This window comes from Ailuropoda melanoleuca, chromosome 8 (assembly GCF_002007445.2).
Source record: "Ailuropoda melanoleuca isolate Jingjing chromosome 8, ASM200744v2, whole genome shotgun sequence".
Taxonomy (NCBI): domain Eukaryota; kingdom Metazoa; phylum Chordata; class Mammalia; order Carnivora; family Ursidae; genus Ailuropoda; species Ailuropoda melanoleuca.
In genome coordinates, this window is record NC_048225.1 from 113,891,757 (window position 1) to 113,915,311 (window position 23,555).

Sequence of the window (23,555 nt, forward strand, 5' to 3'; positions counted from 1 at the left end):
CACCCAGGAGCCCCTGAACTGTTATTCTAAGATAGCGTGAAGCTCTTCAGAAGTATCACGCATGTAAGGAAAACTTTGATACAGACATATTAATTGATCCCAAGATGGATTATTTACAATTGTTTGAGGGTTTTTTTTTTTTCATCCTTGGATTTTATCTGATGTGCAGACTGGAGGAAATCACACTGTTTCCCCCATCTAGAATGGTTCTGCGTAAAAGAATCACCATCAATGAACCGTCACTGAGCTCCACCACCAACTACTGTCCTTCTAAAACTTGAGCAAACCAATTCTCAAATAGTAGCATGTCTAAGATACAGGAAAATACTGCTGCTTGGTAACAGGGTTTGATCTCCTCTCCCACACAAATGAATTACATTCAAGGTTCAGAAGAGTTAGAAATTAGGCTTAAAACAAGGAAAAGGGTACAACTGAAAATCCTGTCCTAACATTTATTTCATTGTCTATGTTGGACGCTTCCCTGAAAACTTTACATGAGGCGAATTTTTCAGAATATTGGTGAAATTCAGTAAAATTTAGTTATCATTATTCGTGAAACACAGAAGAGCCATTAAATATAGTAATATATACCTCAAATAGACTTTTTTCTTTGCCAAAACACTTTTATTGTATGTCTCTTTAATCTCCCCCACATGAATTCTACAAATATAGGCAAATGAATAAAAAACACACATGGTGTTGGACTTTAAGGGGAAAGCATATTTGCAAGCTCTCCAGATAATAATAAAATCTTTATTGATTAAGTGTTTAAAAATTAAAAGATGGCCACATACTGAAAATGATTTGCATTGTACGATAAACAGAACAGTTGCAATATTTACAAAAAATATCGTATTTTGACACAGTTTTGTAGCAGAATATGGTGCAAGGAAAAGTATAGGAATTCAGTTGTCAGAAAGTTCTGCATTTGAGCCTGTCCTTATCATTCTTGAGGAGAGTGCTCTTTGCTAGGTTACTCAGTATTTCTGAATCTCATGTTTTTCATCTGTGAGCTCGGAATGATAATATTTTGAATGCATTGTTACTATGAAGATTAAGTTAGATCATTTCTTTACATTACCCAGCACGTAACAGGTATTCATCTACAGCAACTAGGAAGTGTGACTGTTTTTGCCGTAATACAACTGATACGTTCCAAAGTACATAGCAAGTGATTAAGAATTATGCACTGTATTTTACTTCCTCCGTAGTAATTACCTACCTACTCAATTTTCCCTCTCGCCCACCCAACAATGTATATTAATCAAAATTCTAATTTTTTTTCAATGAACAAAACAACACTAATCACGTCTGCTACCACTAGGTCATTGTCCCACCAGGTTATATGTCAAACTCTATAATTAATAAAGGATCAAATGATGTGAAAGAAGATCTCATATCTAGTTATGAGTATTTTCATAATATGTGGGTAAGGCAGACAAAAACTTTAAAAATACACAAAAAATTTAAAAAGATACTTATAATAGCATTAGGAAGAAGGATATAGCTGAAAAAAAAATTATTGCTGCAAAATACATAGGTATAAGTTAAGTGTTTTCCATGACCAGAAGAAATCCCTGGTGTCATGCAAGTATTTATTACTCTGAACTTGAAATTGGCACACAGGAGTGGTTTATTCCCAAGGGAATAAATGGTACTTAGGGGCTAAAACATGGGGATAATAATTTCTGTTCAGTTTTAGTAAAACAAAATAAAGATATGTTCACTGCTTGAGATTTAAGTTCCTAAAATGGAAATAGACACCACAGTGTCTATGTGGAACACATATCAACAAGAAGTTCTGAAACCTGCAAAGTAGCCTTGAAAAGACATTTCCAAATGACACTCTGTTAGCACTCACAGGTTCTTTATAACCAGTCAACCTGACTGGACAGATTATTGACTCCAACTGCATGCAGAGAGCAGGCTTTGCTAGGTTCTGATAACAATACGCTCAAGATCTTTAAGACATCGTTCCGGCACTCAAGAAACCTGGTTAAGATTTAGTATGAATCCCTTGTAAGCACTGTCGAAGTGCTTACATTACCTGCATCTGCAGATTTCAAGTTCCCATAATGTCTAACTCCTTGGAAGCCTTTTCAGTCACAGCTGAAACAATTGCTGCTGTTGTCACACACCCAGTTGTAAAATTTCAAAAAGGTCAGCTTATCCTGCGAGACCCAGGTAAAGGCTCAATTGCCTCTGAAGTCGTGTAACAGTGCACACCTTACAAAAAATTGAAGATTGCAAAATAACAATGAAAGTTCTAAAATTAAGCCAAGAGACTACAATTTTACAAATTTCAAGTCAGGTGCAAATGCAAGAACAAGGAGTTAACATCTATGATTATAATATTGGTGAGGGGTTTTTTCCCTTATATTTTGTTTGTTTTTGAAGCAAATTTCTAGCTGTAAAACAAACACTTTTGCTAGCTTTGAAAATGGCATGGCAGGGGCAAATATATTAAATTCCACTTTATTCTAAGTTTCCCAGATAACATTAATACATGGTAATTATACAATTAGTTGTAACATTAAGTTCTAGTTATAGAACAATGATTACTCAGTAATTATAAGAAGTATATAATTACTCAATAATTATGAGAAGTATGCAATTACATAACGATTTTGCTCAGCTCAAAAAAGAACTTGTGTATCTCCAGGAACCACACAGCTGAGTGAGTCCAATGCTCCCTTACCCCCGCTGACATCCAGCTCCACTCATAGGCCTAGAGCAACCGACAGGATTTCAACTCTTGGTGACGCTCACAAAACCCCAGAATCAAAACCAAAACCGGATTCACAGATTTGGGCTCTTTCTCCACTTTATTCTGTCTTCTCTTTCTTCCTTTGAACTTGACCAGTTTGAGTTCTGAGATCTTGGGGGAAAATTCTTAAAATGCAGGTCCTCAGATACCGCCACCCCCTTGAGATGGTCTCGCATTACTGCTTTTCACTTCATACACTTTGTTTTCAATGGGCTGGAAAATGCAGCCCTGTTGATTCAGCCTCAAGAATCAAGCTAGAAAATGCTAAAATGATAAACATTTCCTATCATAGGTGACCATTTCTGTCTGGTCTCCCTCAGCGCTGACCCTATTTGGAAGTATAAGTGGACGGTGCAGGCCCAGTTAAGCGCATGTGTTCTGGAACCACAGCTCGCCGTCACCCTGCCCCCAGACACCCCTCACCCACCTCTTTGGCTGTGGTCTGCACCACTGGGCTTTAACCTGGGGTCACACAAAGCACTCTGCAGATGGGGTCGTTTACACTTGTGTTCCAGGGTCCACCTACATCAAAATTACCTGGGGTTACTCACTTCATCAACATCCACAGAGCTGAGTTCCGCTCCAGACCTACCAAATGAGACTATTTGAAAGCAGGGCCCAGGAATCACTGGTGAGTCTTCTTAAGCACACAGAACAACTCATTTTTGGGTTATTTAATCCGTGTTCAAGCTAGTCTTAGAGTAATGATCAAAATTCATTTCCTCTGTTTCCCAAAATAATTAGGTCACTTTTGACATCCTTGTTAAGGATGTCTTTAGACTCTAGCTTTGAATTATAAAATGTTTAGTTTATTAGTGAAATAATGCATCTTCAGAAACTACAGAGTGGACTCTTAAACCAGATCTATCTTTACAGACTAAAAAATCTAGTAAATTGTTCTATAAGAAACACTTACATATACATAAAAATTAATTTTAAAATAAGTAGTCATTTTGCACACCAGAAAACCATCACTTCAGGATTTCTGATAAGTATTGCTCTCTCTCCCTTTCAATCTCACCACTGAAGATACAGGGGAAGGAGAGATTGTATATCGTCCAACATCATGCATCACAAGCAAAAAAAAAAAAAAAAAAAAGAAAGAAAAAGAAAGAAAGAAACAAGTTTTGTGTAGATCACGTAAAATTTTCAAATAAACTAGATGCTGCCACAGAATATTCTACATTCTAAGAAGTTAATTCATTCAGTCCTACTTTTCTACTTTATTTTGAAGAAAAAAGTGTTAAACTGAGAAACAGACAACATAAATCTATGCCCACCAGACTTTACTTGTAAAGAACATTTTCTTAGCTTCAGATATGAAATCTTACAAAAATGTTAACAGCATTCATGCCCATTTTCTAAGGCTAAAAAATCTTACATTTAAGGTTATTTGTTGACTAGTAGGATATTTTCTATACAATTATATTTTTAGGCAAAAACCAGTGTAAATGGATACATATGATCCAGGGACACGTAAATGATTGCTGTCTCAGGAATATCGTCCTATGGGGTTCTCCAGATTGATATAACATAAATGGGTATCCTTTCCCATTCGTGTTATAATCATTGTCACAAGAATTTTAATGCACCATATATTCCATAATTTTTTTTTCCTCTGTGCTGTACTGCTCTGACCTTTTCAATATTCTATAATTTGACTGGCTGGCCATTTCAGTTCTCTCCTTTTTACAGCCTTATTAACTTGTGAGAAAGAGGTGAAATGAACAACCAATCAGAATACATAATATTGCAAAGGTCAGCGTAGTCTTGTACAGTATCATCACACACAGAAGACTGTATGCCAGGCATTAACATCCTGATATCTTATTCATGTGACAAAGATTGTAACAAGACCAGAAAATGGCACAACATGAATCCATTCTCATGACAAAGATTATAATGAGAAATGACAGCGAACAAACCAAACTGATTCTTGTTACCTTGTGAGGATTTTCCATGTCAGACCTGGTCCTGCTTTAAGTTAGCCTTTTTCTGAATCCAATTACACCTTAAGGTAGGAAAGGTGTTAACTAATTTTCCCACTTCTTGCTATAAAAAGAAAATGCTATATTTTCCTGGTATTGAGGTCTCATTTTAGTGTTGCTCAGCTCCATCTCATTATCACAGAATTCTGCCAATCCCCAAATCAAAAGACACGGAATGACAAACGGCAGATCTGGGCAAAGTGGTGAATAAGGCCTTTAATGTGAGCTAATAATTCTAGGTCACTCTACAGCATGTATTAATATTTAAGTTACTTTTATTTATTCTCTCTTAAGTTATTATTTCAAATTATTTTACCCAAAAGGCAGGTGCATCCTCCCAACTCCATTATTATCATAGATATCATCTTGGCAGAGATCTGAACAGCACTGGACATTTTTTAAGTTAACATATGGTTAAAGGGAACTATTCCTGGCCTTAAATTGTTGCCAACATAGGAAATATTTATAGATGTATACTGACGTAGCTGTCTTCCCCACAGAACATTTTGAAAGAGAAAGAAATGAGTAACCTGTGAGCGACTCAGGGCCCTGAGAAGGACAGTGCTCTATTAATGCATCATATTTCTTACCATTATTGTAATTACTCTAGTGTGATTTTTAATTAGTTGTCATCTAGTAAAAGCTGTACTTCTTTGATTTCTCTTTAGAGTGGTCACTGTGCTAGAATGACAATTGTAGTTCAGGGAATAAATTCACAGAATATTTCATCAACTCACCAAAACATGCTTCAGAAACCTCTGCCCTGAGTGTGTGCTCGTGCAGGAGCAATAGGGGCCCTGTAGATACTGAGGATTTTTGTTTTGTTTTTTGTTTTTGTTTTTTAATGTGTGGGCAAGACTATCACTAATGTTGTACAGTTACTCTTCCAAATATTTAAAGTATCATTTAAAAAAGTCCTTTGGAGCATGATTTCTTTTCATCAATTTTGCTTTATATACCATAGTCAGGTTTTCCTAAATGGATCTCATTTTGTTAATATCAGAAAAGAACTGTGTGTGTGTGCAGACAGATTTCTCAAGAGTAAATTAAGAGGTTTGTTATGATTGTGGTAAATTAGGGAAGTATGGTCCGTTTTCATCAACTATGTTATACTCTGAAAAGTCAGATTTTTTTCCTACTTTGATTTACATTTTTCCCATTTGGACAAAGTGTTAGTTTTCCAAATGAATAAACTATTGCCATTATCTCAATCAGCCAAGAGCTATTTGGGAAAATATGCTACCATGGAAAGTGATCTACAGCTTCCAGAGTAAATACTGGACATGAACATGACTAATTGCTTAGCAGAAGCTCCTGTTTCCTTTTGGAATTCTAGTAGAGCCTTACTAAACACACGGACCACGCTGAACTTCTAGTACTACCACGATCAAATGTATAGCTCAACAATCATTATTGATCACCGAGCAACTTACCACCAACTCTTAATGAAATGCTTACAATTTTCTTTTTAGTTACTTAGATATGTATGCTTGAAACAGACTCTCCATTAAAGGAAAACATCCATTTGGAGTGAGAATTATATCATGTTTTGTGGTGACTTCTGCCCGCTTTATCTGTTGCAGTCATATAGTCCTGTGTTCCTGTACTGGTTGCCTACTGCTGTGTAATGACATTACAAGCTGTGCAGCTCAAAACAACATAGATCCCTTACCTCATACTTTCTGTATGAGATATTTTCTGTGGGCCAGCAGTGTGGGCATGCTTAACTGGGTCTTCTGCTCAGGATCTCAAAAGGTTGCAGTGCTGGCTGGGACCAAAGTCCCTTCTCAAGGCTCTACTGGGGAAGGATCACCTCCAGCTCAGGTAGCTGTTGACAGCATTCTGTTCTTTGCAGGCTATTGGAACTGACTGCCTCCATTTCTTGCAGGTTATTGGCCCTCAGTTGCTAGGTGGTTGTTGCCTAGAAATTGCCCCCATTTTTTTTCCCATTGGGTCTCCCCAACATGGCGGCTCGCTTTATCAAAGCCAGCAAGGGAGCTAGTCTCCAAGCAAGATGAGTTACAATCTTATGGAATGTTGTCACAGAACTAACATCCCACCTTCTCTGCCATAGTCTATTGGTTAGGGACAAGCCACAGGTTTTGACCACATGATAGGGGAAGAGATTACACAAGTGTGAATACCAGGAGGTTGGGATAATCCTATGTTATCTTAGAGTCTGTATCTTACAGTTTCCAAACTGTGGAAATGAATCACCTTGCTGAGAAGAGAATTAGGAATAAATTGTGAACTGTCAAAAGTTTATGTCTTTTTGGAGAAAAATGGATAAATTAGTATGACAGAATTACCTTTCCAAAATGTCTTCCAAAATGGAAAAAAAAAATCTAGGAGAACAAAAATAATAGGATTAACAAGAACAGCTGAAAATCCTGGAGCAAATGTATAAAGGTAAAGGAACAAATTAATGACATTAATTTTGAAACCTCACAACAAAAGAAGGATATGGTACATTTATGCTCAGAAAAGCACAGTTCCTAACTCTGTTCCTAGAGTAAGGAATAAAAACCAAGCAAAATCCTTGGAACTCTTACTAATCTTCCCCAATCTAAAGGGAAATGAACTGAGTAGAGTCCACAGAAATAGGAAGAGTGGCCATTCTACTGACTATTGTGCTAAGTTGAGGGAAGAAGCTGATGTTACTATGAGTGGGAGATGAATATGAATAAATGGAGTGGGGGGGTGGGATTTCAGAGGAGACCGAGAAACTAGATCCCCTAGAATTCAGCCCAATGCATTTATCCACATCCTCAAATTTGCTCCCATTCCCTCCTATCTTCACTCCAAGGCTACAGACAAGCACATTAATAACAACACTCAGTTCTCAAAGCTTAGGTTGAGGGAAGACTAGCATCAGAAAGCAAAAGAAGTGGCCATGTTCAGAACGAGAGCAAAATCTGGGCAGAGCTGCCCATACAAGGCACAAGCAAAATAAATTTAAAAAAGAAATAACATACAAATAGCCAAAAGAAAAGATCCCAACATAAAAAGACAAAGTAACCATATGGCTGTGGGGAAGAAAAATGATACATATTACCTATACAATGAAAAAGAATATTGCAAACCAGAGAAACAAATTGGAAATTAGAAAAAAAATCATTAAGTATTTCATAAAGTTAGAAAAAGTAAAGAACATAAAAGAAACAGCTAAAAATGAAAATCAATGGCATATTGGAAAGCCTTGAGATAATCATAATCAATGCATAAGAAAAAAATCAAGAGATTATAAAAATGAAAAGAAGATGATAGATATATACAAAGAAAATGATCAGAAATATAACTAGGATTTTGGGTTTTTTTTTAAATGAAAGGATAGCTGGAGCTCATGTGGACACTGACTACAGGGCTCAATTAGATGCTGCCACCTGGGGACTACAAAGCTTGATGGAATGAAACAGTAACTCAGGTCAGTCAGGAATTCCTCTCCATGTCTCTAGAATTGTTGAGAATGCAGAAGCAGAGTTAACTGTCCAGGGCCACTGAGTGGTGGTGCTGCTCTGGGAGTGAGGAGGGGTGAGGTGGGGGGGAACAGGGCGGGGGGTGGTGAGGCAGGGGTCTGGAGACCAAGCTGGTCTGGGCCAAGCTATTTGTGGTCTCCACACAAGTCTGACTCCACAGCTTTCTGACAACTTTTTGAAATGCTCAGTTCTCTTGTAATAATTCATTTTTGCCTTAATTAACCAAAATTGTTCCTGTTGTTTGCTACCAAGAAACCACTCATGAATTGAGAGAGGTTGGAAATGATGTTCTGCATTTGTTAACGTGGGTTATTGATAGGGAGTGGAATTCACTGTCAATATTCTATACTACATACATTTTAAGTTAGCATAATTTTTGAAAATCAAAAGCATCATGAAGGAGTTAAATACACAAGGAAAATATATAAATTGTATTTAAATTTATAAATAAATTATAATAAAACCAGGGATCCACAAACTACAGACTACAGGTCAGATTTGGCCAGTTTCCTGTTCCTGTAAATAATGTTTTATTAGAACACAGACACTTATGTTCTAGGTATTGTCATGCTACAACTGCGCAATATTGCAATATTGCCTGCAAGGTGTAAAACGTTTACTATCTGGTCCTTTAAAGAAGAGTTTCACCTCTGCACTGAATAATTAAATCAACTACCTCTTTAAAAATGTGCTACCTTCCTGTATAAAGAGAGTCATTGCCAATTTCTAGATTGATTTTCTTGAGTAAACTCTTTTTAAAGAATGGAACAGCGTATGTGGAAAGAACACTGTATTGACAGGGCCCTATCTTATGCCACTGCACTAGTCTATCATCAATGCTGTGAATATCTTTCATTATGCAGCAGTTGTACATGCAAATTAGGAAAAGAAAAAAGCAGGAAGAAAATCTTTATAGACAGTCCCTAATTCCACATGCCCAGGAAGTTTGTAAATGGAAATCCAAGTGCATGGCTTTGACTACAGGGATAGCTGCTGTTCTGAAGGCTTAACAAGAGTAACTGAAGAATAATTAAAGACTCTGGATGAAAGAAGGATGGATTTGCTGTTTCAACTGCTTCTGAAGGACTTCTTTTAAACTTTCAAACTTATGTGCCTTCCAGAGGCACAAAACAAAACAAAACAAAACATCCTCTTTCCTATAGATCTTGATGAAAACAATTAAAAGGTTAAATGAGGCTAACGTATTTGCTGAAAGAAGCAAATGTAGTGTTACTATTGCATTGGAATTTATTTTAAGGAAATAATCAGATAAGTGTACCAAATATTGCCTTATCCTAAATATAAGGAAATGACTTACAAAATGGTGTAATTGTGCCTTTGCAAAAATTTGGCTTAAGAACCAAGAACAGGTGGCTAGAGTCAGAAGCAAGAGAACTATAATGTGGTACCATGAGTCCCAAAATAAGCATTCAATATGTAAAGGATCATAAGATATAAATTTGTTTGTAAAGCAGAGAGAGTTTGATATATAAATGTTGCCCTCTTGAGCAACAACTTAATCAATTTTGCTCTCTAATTTAAAGTTGAACTGTTTTTCTCTTTTAAATCCCTCGATGGTGGCTTTCCAGCCTGGGTAATTATGGAAATGAAAAGAACCAGCTTGAATCCCTTCAAAGGCATTTTGTTCACCTTAACTGTTTTCTTATTAACCTAGTTAGTGTGGTTAAGTTCTAAAATAAATGAGTGAAAACAGGTAACGTCTCTGTCATGAGAAGTAGTTAATCACTTACTTAATGTAGCCTAAGAATGCAGTTTATAGCCACCAATTGTATTAACTTGTATATTTTGTTAAAGAAAGAATAACGTTATTTTAAAGCTAACTTTATGTTAAGAAAAGTACTGAAAAATTGGGACAGCTTATTAACAACATTATAGTTACGTATTTTAAGTCTTGACCTTTTAATCTCTGCTCATTCTGCAGGCTTCCACCACCAGTATACAAAAGAAAATTATCTGCTTTTTAAACATGTTCCTAGGTCATAGGTGCCAATAAGAAGAGTCAGTTCTTTGGGGAGATGATCAGAAAGAAACTGGCTTAAAAGCAGACCTGGGGATCTCCAATCCATAATCAAATATCTAGATTGATTGTGTCACTTGCACTTGTATTGATTTCAATTGGAGTAGCTCACCCAAGGGAATAATAAAAATGTGGAATAAAACTGATTTATGAGAACAAAATAAATCCTTTTGTGAGTGGTAATGAATTGGTACTGTTTAACCCTTTCAATCACAGAGTGAAAAAACTATTTATTTTTTAAGAATGCTGAGCTAGCCAAAAGAAGTCATATCAGAAATGCCAATACTGCCAAGTGCCATTACACTAAGTTGTAATGCTGAGAAAGAAATGGTGCTCTAAACTTGATGGAAGGCGTCATTTGACATACGACATACTTTTAGCTTTCCTGGGCCAACTTCTATGTGTCATCACAAATGATGGACCTGGAGATCCAAAGTATTATGGAATCACTCAATAAATGTTTATTGTACTTATTTACATGATTTATAAGACAGTCAAGAAGAAAGAACAAAATATGGTAGCTCAGTAGCTACATTTAATTTCTTCCCTGAATGTAGATGCTCTTTATTTTACTCAAAATTTCATATGTAACATTTAAATCAAGGGTTGTCTCAAGGATAACAGGAATATCCAGGGGAGACAGCTTTCAGTGTGATTGAGGCACATACCAAGATTTGCCTTAAAAAATATTAAAGGACCTAAAAAAAAATGAGATGATTTGTGCATAGACCCAGAGCAACTGTTAGATTACCAATTCAGCCAACCAGCCAACCAGGTGTTTTAATAAGAGAAAACATCGGTGACCTCACGTTCTCTGAAATCCAGTAGACAACACATTCCCGATAGCTTAGCAATGACTTAACTTTTCACTTTTCACAAAATGACATCATTTGCACATGTTCTGAGCCTGAGCTGTCATATGCAATAACCACTATCCATATGTGCCTACTGAGCACTAGAAACATGGCTAGTGTAGTTAGGGAACTGAATTTCTAATTTTATTTAATTTTAGTTAAGTTAAATTAAAAACTGATCAGTGATCTAGTTACTAGTAAATTTGTAAATATGTTGGTATGGGAATCTACTTTTTTAACTGAAAATGTTATGAAAGCTAAATATAGATCAAATATATTTTTTTAAGATTTTATTTATTTATTTGATACAGAGAGAGAGACAGCCAGTGAGAGAGGGAACACAAGCAGGGGGATTGGGAGGGGAAGAAGCAGGCTCCCAGTGGAAAAGCCCGATGTGGGGCTCGATCCCAGGACTCTGGGATCACGCCCTGAGCCTAAGGCAGACGCTTAATGACTAAGCCACCCGGGCACCCCTAGATCAAACATTTCTGATCAAGATTATCATTTTAAGTGTCCTTGAAGTGTAAAATATACACATAAACTTAGTATGAGAAAAAGAACATGCAATCTCACTATTAACATTAAGATTTTGATTTCCTGGGGTGCCTGGGTGGCACAGCGGTTAAGCGTCTGCCTTCGGCTCAGGGCGTGATCCCAGCGCCTGGGATCAAGCCCCACATCAGGCTCCTCCGTTATGAGCCTGCTTCTTCCTCTCCCACTCCCCCTGCTTGTGTTCCCTCTCTCGCTGGCTGTCTCTATGTCTGTCGAATAAATAAATAAAATCTTAAAAAAAAATAGATTTTGATTTCCTGTTGAAATGATAATATTTTGGGTATATTTGTTCAAATAAGATACACTACTATGTTAATTTCAACTGTTCCTTTTTACCTTTTTAATGTGCATTAAAAATTCAAAATTACATGCGTAGCTCACTTTGTATTCCTATTGGATAGCCCTGCTGTGATACGCTAGAAGGAAAACAAGAAGCACACTTAAAATGCAGGTTCATTTTCATCTTAAATCAATGGAAGGAAACTTTGTTCCAAGATTTGCCTACATATATATATTCACACAAAATGAAGGTGAAACTCTTATTCATAAAATGCACAGATTCTGTTAAATATGTTGCATTTAATTCATAGTCCTGAGAAAGCTAATTTCAGAACTACGTGAAGGGATTGCTGTAAGGAGGAGTGAGTTGATTTGTTATCAGTTCTGTCAATGTGGCTTATACTGTCATGGTGTTTAATGAAAGTATATAAAGGTAACTTTATTTATCCTCTCTGGCATAAAAAGGCTTTTAAAAAAATTAATACATTTTACTATTTACAATGAAGCATAATTTAATTCAGTTTGATGGTACCATAATTATTATAGCATAATAATTTTTCTAATATGATAACTTTTGCACGTCTGCCATACAGAGTAAATCATTAGATAGGAAACAGAGAGTACAAATCAAAAAAGATATTAAGAAGCTCTATTATCATAAAGGAATAAATTATTAGGGAAAAGGGAAAGTGAATCACTTTAAGTTTAAGGGATTCAAGTAAAAGCAAGAAGATAATAAACAGTCATTGCTTTTGGTTGGGCTTTTGAAAGAAGTCAAGGCCCAAGATGTTTAGCTCCCCGTGCTTAATGAAGTCAAGTCTTTTGTTCCCAAGTTCACTTGAGATTTGGAGTTTTAGAGTCTGTTGCTTCCTAAAACCTCCAATAGTTTTGTTATAAGATGAAACATGCTACAAACTCCCTCCTCTTTTTTTCTCTTGCCTTCATTTATTCCTTCTTTGTCTGATTATAAAAGAAACATATATTTATGGTAAATTTTAAGACTACATCAGACCACTATGAAGAGAAAAACCGAAAGTGCAGAAAATTTCAATATAATCATTGTCACCTTGTTAATATTTTGGTATATTTTGGTATGTATCCTTTCATATTTCTACAAACACATATATATAAATTTATTATTATTATACACTTCCAGAATTTTATAATATTGCTTTGTAGCTATAATACTACATATTTATCAATAAATGCACATCTGCATAATCTTTAAAATGAACTCATCAGAATGTAGTTAATCCACATAGCTGGACATTTAGGAACACCCCTCTCAAGTTTCGTTACGCAAATAAACTTTGCCAGGAATGTGATTTTACAAATATCTTTGTGTGCCGATCTAATTATTTCTATTAAACAATTCCAAAAAAGGGAATTGCTGATTTTCTGAATTGGTACAAACGGATACAAATATGTTAAACCTTTTATATTTACTTTATGAGCTTATTTTAATTTTCTCAAATGAATTTCTGGAAACAAAAAATTAGTCAAAGTTTGGTTGTGGTTTACCTGAAATAATCATACTGTATGGGTTGTACTTGTGATTGGAACTTAAATTAAAGCCCTTTGTGTTCACAGTAAAAGCATCCATCTTGCCTGTCAGTGTGTTATATACATCTAAATTCACATAACTGAGTGGGCTGGACTCACAGAATGTTCCATGAGTGTAAGGACCTCTGTATTTTCTATCTTAATAGGGCTGGAAAAATGAGCTCAGAGATTTATAAATGGTTAAAGAAAGTATTGGTGAAAATGGCATATTTTAAAACACAAATGTGATACCAGTATTGATTCTTTCAACATTACACTAAAAATAAACAAGCACAATTACAAAAAAGTCAATTAAAAAAAAGTAAAATACCTAGATATAACCCTAACAAGACATATAGGGTCTTTATGAAAAAAATGACAGGATTTTATTGTGAGATATAAAATACCTAAATAAATGGAATCAAAACACATTTCTGGATGAGAAATATTAGAAGATGTAAATTTCTCATGAATTAATTTATAAAAAGATGAGTCCATTAAAAACATCAGTGGCATTTTTTCAGCTCAATTTAGTGTTCTGTTGGAAAAATATGCTCATAAGAACTAAGACCTTTTAACATAAATGAGTAATAAGGAGTATTAGTATTTTCTAATATGATAACTTTTGCACATCTGCCATACAGAGTAAATCATTAGACAGGAACAGAGAGTACAAATCAAAAAAGAGAAGATGGGAACTATAAGATACAAAGGTAGTTTCTAAATACTTAAAATGTTGAAAGCAAAAAGATAAAATTGTCATAGTGATGATCCAAAGAGAAATGGAGATACAAAAGAAGGAATAAATAGTCCAGAAATTAGCATCATCATGCATATGAATTTAAATCTCTGACAAATTTAACAAAATTAAACAACATAATGTTTTAACTCTGGATAGAAAAAAAATATTTTTATAAAAATAAGCAGAGATTGCATTATCAAAAATATAAAACATTGTTTCCTGTTTCTTTAATTTCATTTATTTATTTTAGAAAGTGAGAGAGAGAGCACATTTGAGAGCATAAGTAGGGGAAGGGGCAGAGGGAGAAGGAAAGAATCTCAGGCTGACTCTGCACTGAGTGCAGAGCCCTATGCAGGGCTTGATCACACAACCCTGAGATCATGACCTGAGCTGAAATCAAAAGACAGCTGCCCAACCAACTGGGCCACCTAAGTGCCCCTAAAATACATAAACACACCAAAAAGACAAACTGAACTTCTGACATTCTAATGACTAATAATTACTATTTATAATATTTAAGTTTCCATACAAATAAAAGTGAATTTAAAAACCTCTAAAATCTCCTGAGTAAAGTGTGTGAACAAATAAGAAAGATAAACAATAATAAGCATATGGAATATGTCTGATCTCAATAGGAATAAAAGAAATGAAAATTAAAGCAATCTATCATTTTTACCTAACAAATTAGTATAATTACAGGAAGATAAGCATATTTGTATACTGCTAGGATACATGTAAATTGATATGAATTTTTTTAAGACTTTATTTATTTATTTAAGAGAGAGAGAGAGCACAAGCAGGGGGAGCAGCAGAAGCAGAGGGAGAAGCAGGTTCCCCGCTGAGTAGGGATCCCGATGTGGGACTCAATCCCAGGACCCTGGGTTCATGACCTGAGATGAAGGCAGATGCTTCACTGACTGAGCTACTCAGGTGCCCTGATATGATTTTTCTTGAAAGCATTTTTCTAATGTGTATTAAGAGTCTTAAAAAATAACAACCTTTAGTTTAATAATTCCTTTTTAGCAATACCTATCAAGGATATATGTAGAATTATATGTTAATAATAAATATTATTTCTAATAGTAAAAATAATAAACTTAAACATGCAATAACAATGAAATGGCTGGGGCACCTGGGTGACTCAGTTGGTTAAACAACTGCCTTCGGCTCGGGTCATGATCCCAGGGTCCTGGGATCAAGCCCCGCATTGGGCTCCGTGTTTGGTGGGAAGTCTGCTTCTTCCTTTCCTGCTCCCCTGCTTGTACTCTCTATCTCTCTCTCTCTCTGTCAAATAAATAAATAAATAAATCTTTAAAAACAAAAACAAAAACAATGAAATGGCTAATACATTTTGGTATATCCATACAGTGATATTATGTACCTATTGAGAATGTCTTTTATGGGTGTTTTGTGTGTGATATGAGAAATACTCATGATACAATGCTAACTGAGTAAAGTAAGATATAAAGTGTTTGTGGCAAGATCTCAAATATATTATGTATATGCATACACGTATATATACACATATGTATATCCCCATAGAAAAAAAGACTGAATGCCCCAAATGAAAATATAACTCATTTACAATTAGTATCATTTTGACAAAAATATTTCTGAAGAGAACAAAATATTCCAATCTAAGTCTTCAGCTACTAAGTTAAAGTAATATCCATCTGTATAACAACTGAAAAAATATTGATAATCCTTTGTAATACTTGCATTAAAATAGCCTCATGAAGTAGCTCCTGCTTAGCTTTTATCAGTTTTACCTTATGACATTCTCTTCCTCATCCACTCCGTCCAGTCACACTGGCCTCCTTTCATTTCCTCAAACTCAACTAAATTTTACCTTCCTTGCATCCTTCAAAAATACATTTTCTTTGGAATCTTCTTTCCTATATTCTTTTCCTGAGTTTGTGCTTAGATGTTACCCTAAATATCATCAACATCAAGACCTGAAAAGGTCTTCCCCATCTTCCAATTTATACTAAGTTCCCTTTCCTGCAATTTTAGTCACATATCCTTTTACTTTAATGATTTTTAAAGTTTGCAATTTTATATTTTTATGTGATTATTTGTGAATTTCTCTCTGCTGTTGTATACTGCAACCCTTTTCAGGGCAGAACCTTGTCTCCTTAGTTCACACTATAACCTAGTACCTATCATAATTTCTTCTTGCTCCGTTAAAACTAGATACATGTTTGTGGCATGAACAAATGAATGAATGAATAAACAAACATGCAAATTTAATTATAGAATTTCAGATATGTGCTCAGGTATAAAAGTCCTTTTGATGACTCCCCAAAGGAGTATGAGTACAAAAAAAAAATAGTAAGATTTACATGCAACCCTATTTACAAACAAAGAAAGCAAATTCTCAGAAAACTATATAAACTTGTGCTTTCTTAAACAGTCTGGTAGTATCCTTAGATTCTGTTTTTTGGATTGAGTGGAGTAACTCATTGTCTAATAACTTCATGTAAAAAGCTGGGAAATATTAGTTTTCACAGGGCTGTTCTTAGTATACAGCATGATGATTTCGGAGTCATCGAAGAATACTCTCTAAGGAGCCAAACATAAGGTTTGTGATCCTTGTAACACTCTAACCCATCATCATCGAAGGGGTCCATCCTGTGACCCACCCCACAGAAGAACCCCAGCTATAGGACTCTGTCTCAGAAGCTGGTCTGAGAGGGAGAGATTTTATTCTATTTCTCTATATAGTCCACTCTTACATTTCCTCCTAATATGAACTGATGGTTGACACCTATCAAGAGCTTCCTTATCCAATATCCAGATAATTAGGTATAATGGTTATATTTTTAGTTTACAAATATCTGAAACCAACTCTAATAATGCTATTTATTCAACAAACACTGAACCCTTGCCATGACAAAAAGCACACAAAAACCCACACCTGGCAGGTATATTAGTGGTATATAGTATCGCTTCAAAATATTCTGTATCTGTTCCATGGCTGGTGTCTTCCAGTGAACCTCACTGCGTGTACTAGAAACCCCCAAATCAGCCATGGTGTGAGTTCAAAAATGGTTTCAGCGTTTGTACGTGCTTTAAAGACTCCCATTTGATTTAAAAAAGAAAAACAAAAACAAAACCCATTCAAAAGTCTTCCACAAACCAAAGTAAATACTTTGGGGGGGAGGGGTGATCTGCTGATGAACAGTCTCCTTTTATGAGGCAGTAGAATGGAGAGACTCCTATGCAGAGATGCTCCAGCAGGGTTTAAAACACGAACTTCGGCAGTGAGAACAGAGACCCGGTATTCTCTCGTTCTCTCCTGCCTCTGTGGACTCCACTCCCTGCCTCTGTGCAGCCCAGGGCTGGGATTTGCCTTTCATCGTTACGTCGCCGCTTCAACAGACACAACAGCATAGAGTTTGCACTTGTTCATTATGTCAAGAAAATAGCCAATTAGATATGAGACACAAATTCAATAAGCTGCTATGTGAGTGTTGAGAGCAGATGAGTTCTTAAGTAATTTTGATAAATTAATGCTTAACTCCATTCTTGTGGAAGAATATCTCCTAATTACATATTTCTATAGCTTTATTGGCCATGACATGATATACAATCAGAGGTGTCAATATATTCAGTGGGTATGTATTCTATAGCCAAACGTTTGAAATGACATACATCTTATTATTGCCCATTCATATTTTCAACAACAATACAGCAATGATTTTTTTTAAGTCCAAGTAAATTTTTTTTTAAATTTCCCATGTGTTTCTATTTGTGTGCATTTACATCTCTAGGAATGTGTTGGAACTTTATGCAAAAGTATATTAACGGGAATTTCTTTTTTGCAGAAGAGAAATTTGCTTCCCATAGAAACAGGGAGAAAGTGATTTTCTCTGTTTTCCCTGTGTTCTTACTGGTCTTCATATTAATCCTTGTTTTGAGTACCAGCTTTTTCCATAGCCATCATTCCTAATATATCTGGTGTTGATTTTAAAACACTTAAAATGGTCAAGGAGAAAGGTCCAGGGATATTGTTGATAGCTAAAAAACGTCCTAACATAACACTCATTTAATGTCTTCCGTGTCTCTCAAAGAAATTGTACAGTCAATAATCCTCTAATGTGAAAAAATCCATAGTATAATGCCTTTCACATGTCTGTGCTTAATGAGTATTTATGTAGGAAATACCAGTACCGGCTACTTTAGACTTTCATTGAGTTTCAATTTTCATGTACTGGGTATTTATTTAATAAAATGGGATAAAGCTGTACTTCCCCTGGCTTTTCCTTCTGAAAATATGGGGTAGCAGGTAAGTGGTCTTGCAAAGAAGTGGACCAACCACTGGCCATGTTCGTCTGCTCATTCAGCGACCAGGCAGACGTTATGTTCCCTTTGCTCCACCTCTGTTCTCTTCCTCCCACAAAATACACTTTATAAGATCTCAGGCGAGCTCACTCCTGCTGCCTGACCCTCTAACTCATTACGGGGAAATGAATTCAAATTGCTTGAAAAGAAGCTGCCTCTTTCATCTTCCCACTGACTGACAAGCAACTACAAAGTTCTCCAAAGGGATTCCAAGTTACAAGCTACACTGCATCATTGCAACCATTCCCCCACTGGCGCGTTTTCCCAGAGGGCAGCGTGTCAGAGATACTGCATTGCTTGCAAGCACAGCTCAGAATGTGCACATTTCCCTCCACACTAAAAACCTGACATCAGGGACTATAAAACAAAGCTGTCCCTTTCCTAACAGCATTAGCCTTCCTGCAGACACCTTGGAAGTCTAAGAGGTTCCCACATAGAATTATTTTCTTTACTTTCCCAAGAAAACAAATACTTCTCCATCTTTTTTCCCCCTTGTAATTTTTATAAAACAGTTTATTCTGGGAAGAAAGTCATTCAGAGAATCAGATTGTGTGCAAAAGTCTTTGAATTTCTCCAGGTAACCTTGAAAGATGGACTGCATTTTCGCGGGTTTTCGAGATTTTTTTTTTCTTTTTTTTTAGAGATTAGTAGTGTTTGAATGTACTGACAATCTAAGGCACTATTTCTGGTGACCCGCAACTCCTGGAGACGGTAAGCCTATTCTGGGTGCTGGTATTTTTTTTTTAAAAGATTTTATTATTTATTTGACAGAGATAGAGACAGCTAGCGAGAGAGGGAACACAAGCAGGGGGAGTGGGAGAGGAAGAAGCAGGCTTATAGCAGAGGTGCCTGATGTGGGGCTCGATCCCATAACGCCGGGATCACGCCCTGAGCCAAAGGCAGATGCTTAACCACTGTGCCACCCAGGCGCCCCCTGGGTGCTGGTATTTTAAGGTGGTTAAAAATATGCATTCATCTGGTTTAAACCAACAGTACTTTGTTCACTGGAGAAGTTTGGTTCCTCTTTACTTGCTTTTCTTTCTAGCTGGGAATATGTGCTAAGGAGCAAACTACTTGATACTGATGGTGGAATGAGATACCTATCCCAATTATAAAAGGAAGAAAAGTTTATGCTTAGAGAACCATGAATGGAGGGGGCAATCATATTTATTTTTGTCTAGTTTTTCCACATAGAAAAATCCTATTCTGTCTTTAAATTACTCCCACCCCCAATTCCAGATGTTACCAGGGAAAGAAAACTTCAGGCCCCTGCTCCCTACCCTCTAACTTCAACAACCTAGTGTCTTCCACTCCTCAGTCCTTCCCTAACATGGTCTTTATGGTCTCAGTCATGAAGAGTCCCATTTGCTTCTCTGACCAAGTCTATTTAGTTTCCTTATTAGTTTTGCAATATCCTCAGTACTTTTGTTTGTGTGATGACCACTAGCAAGTACTGGAGAAAGAAACCCAGGCGAAACATAACACGGAAAATTAAACATTACACGCATCACCAAAAGAGTTCTGGATAATCACTGAAATTTACATCAAGATCTTTTTATCCTCCTATAGGCTTCTACCTTAGTGCTTCTGACTCACCCTCAGATCTCTTCCTTCCTGGCAGAACCAGCTGTGATTACTCCAAGGGACTCTGCTTTGGAATCCCCTGCTTTTATTAGTTCTTTTTTAAAAGAAATTTATTGCAAAAATAATATTTATTGTAGAGAATTTAAAACTTAAGTAAAAAAAGGCAAAATGAAGATAACACCAGAGATAATACCCGTGTGTGTGTATGAGTATGGATGTGTGTATTATTTCCAAATTTCCATTTCCCTTTCTAAAAAGTCTTCAAAACTGATTATTTTTTTTTTCAGGCCCATCTGTTCTTTCAAGCAAAAAAAAAAAAAAAAAAAAAAAGCACTTGAGTAATTTCATTATTTGCTCTCCTTTTCCCCTTTCTTTCTCTCTTCCTCCCCTCCTTCCCCATTTCTCCCTTCCTATCTTCCTTCCTTTTCCACCCCTTCCCTATCCCTTTCTTCCACTCTTTCCTTCCTGGTTGAAAGTAACCACACTGGGGGAAAAAAAAAATCTCCTAAAACCTATTCCTTGTACATTTATATACTGATGAAGAAAAATTTTCAGGAATCAATAGAATGACTCAATTTTAACAGTATGCCTTTATCAAATCACTTTACTTATTTATTTATTATTACCAAAATGAAATTTCCCTTTGCTAACGCTGAAGGGTCATTTTCATTACACTCTTTTTTTCTCCCAGTAATCCATGTTCTCTCTTTTTCAAATACTTCTATTCCATGCCACAACACAAAATAGAGGATTAGGAGGAGGCACTTAGAGACAAAAACCAAGTTGCCATTCAGGTTTTCAGGGCAGGTGACAGTTAAACAGTGCACAAAGGACTCCGCAATTAGCACACCCTGGTGCTTTGCCTTAGAAACTCAGACACAAAACAATCTGTCAGGTTATCAAGCAAGGAAGATCACTTCCCGATTCATTCAAAAGGGAGGATAATGAAGAATTAAACTATTCACAGAGGGTTCTGCAATAACTGCTTAAGAAAAGAGCAGGACATGGTATTGTCTGTTAAGAACAGGAACAGTGTAACGAATCTGAAGAATCCAGTTTAGTAGTAAAGAGGCTGGCGCTTGGGAAGGTATTCTATAGGACCTCAGATTTTCTTTTTCTCTTAGTAACACTGTATTCTCTTTCCCTTCTGGACCATTAGATAGTTTTACAATATTTGTAGCTGAAAACCTTCCTGAAACTTTATAAAATGATTGTATAAACAAATTCTCATCCCACGTTATTTTCACCTACCAGTTAGATCAAAAAGTTTATAATTTTAAAAATGTTACATGAGCTATATTTCTACTACTGTGCTGTCATTTTCACTTTTCTTCCTAAATTTACACACTTCTTTTTTTTTTAAAAGAATCCCACATTCTATATGTTTCATAAGGAACTTTTATAATCTGTTACTTATAAATTAAATTTTTAGTTAATTTATATATGTGAAGAGAAAAAAAAATCCTGAAAATATTGTAGACTGACGTGTGGGAGTTCACTGTTCACCTGTGCAAGGTGAATGAGGCATTCTTGAGAGCCTTTGGGCAAAGTACTTATCCGAGGTCAGTAAACGGCACTTGTAGACCCTAGAATAATCTAATTTGCATCATATGTTCCTCATAATTGAATGGATGTTTCAAATCAGATAGAATCCCACAGAACTAAGTGCTAATCGTCATTTTATGGTCGACATTAAGAAAAGGCAGAAAATACGTTCTAATATAGCCCGTGGGGGTTGGGCAATCTGTTAATTTTTGCCGTTCACATTTGTTTGTGCTCCTTCTGTCATTTTTCCATCAAGTCCTCAAACTCAAGTTGCTCTAATCCATCATGGAAACAAAGGGTAAGGCCCAGTGTTTCCGAAATGTTCCCCTAGTTAGCTCTATTCCACTTGTTACACCAACACCTGGTTTTTCTCTTGCCTCATGCACTTGAGAACGATTTGGCTAGTTTGCCTATCTTCTTTGTTTGCAAATTCTATGGGGGCCGAGATCCTGTATGTCCAACCTTTGGTGCCATTTTATACATTTCATATTTGATTTATTAAAAACTAGTTGACAGCCTAATTAATCAGGTTACTATTTTCCACCTGGTAAAATTTCTGTGCTTTAGGGAAAATAACAACAAATCCTAGTAACAAAAAAGGCACAGATGCTTGTTGGAAGTTAGATGAAAGATCACTGAATAGATAAAAATATTTGAAAGTATGGCTGCCTGAAGACAGGTATCTCAGAGTAAGCTCCAGGTATCATTTTAAAAAGCAGTTTTTTTCAAATGACTTAACTATTCATATATATAATATATAATATATAAAATTATATATAATTATAAAATATTGGTAAACAAATTTAACAAATATGTACAAGATCTATATGAAGAAAACTTTAAGCTTCAGTGAGAGACACAGAAGACAAATAGAAAGTTTAAACACATTATTGATTAGAAAAGCCAAACATCATAGAAATATTGATTCTACCTAAGTTAACCTATAAATTCAATCTTGTCTTTATAAAAATAGAATCAGGACTTCTGGGGGGAAGTAGCAACTAAACAATATTTCTTGAAAGAAAATAAATAAGGAAAATAGGTAAGAAAGATCTTTAAAAGAAAAAAAAATGAAGGAAACTAGGCCTACCAGACATTAAAATACATTCTAGAGTGTTAAAAAATACTACAATAATATAAATAAAGGTACAGATCTGTGCAGATATATTTACAGATAAATATGGAAATTCAGGACTTTTTAAAGATGTCAACTCAAACCAGTGGGGGATTGGATTATTTAACAAATAGTTTTGAGACAGTAGGATATTTTGGGGGGCAGAAAAAAGTTTTGATCCATACATTACATATTATATCTGTATAAATTCCAAGTAGATTGACTATAAATGTATATAAAAAGAAAGCATTAAAGTGCTGGGAAAAAAACAATGCATAAGGGACAAACTGCTGCTCACATAACAGATTTTGTTAAAACATAAGGAGCTCCTAAAGCTCAATAAAGAAATGGGCAAATGATATAAATGGTGAAATTGTCAAAAAAGAAATACGACAGGTTCTGAACATGCAGGTAAGTTCAGACTAACTCCCAGTAAGAGAAATGCATACTGAAGATACTATCAGATACCAGTTTTAACGTAGACTGGCAACATGCTTAGATGATGTGGGTATAGAGATATAGGCACTCTCTCACTCGTTTCCCAAGAGAGCAGAAACTTGAGTGAAACTTAATGATATCTTACAAAGTTACAAACTCACACTTCCCTTGACCTGACAAATCATTTCAAGGAATTTATCATTCTAATATACCTGCACAAGTGTGAAATGGCATACTTGTACCTTTATTCATTAAGGCATTCTTTGAAATTGCAAAAGATTGGAATGACTGA

The 23,555-nt window shown here is 35.7% G+C and overlaps 1 protein-coding gene across 1 annotated transcript in view; it reads right to left on the reverse strand.

Annotated features, from left to right (window-relative positions):
* The window catches only part of USH2A (usherin), a 729,748-nt gene that overhangs the window by 312,418 nt on the left and 393,775 nt on the right, over window positions 1-23,555 (reverse strand). The gene's annotated exons all lie outside the window — the stretch shown is intronic.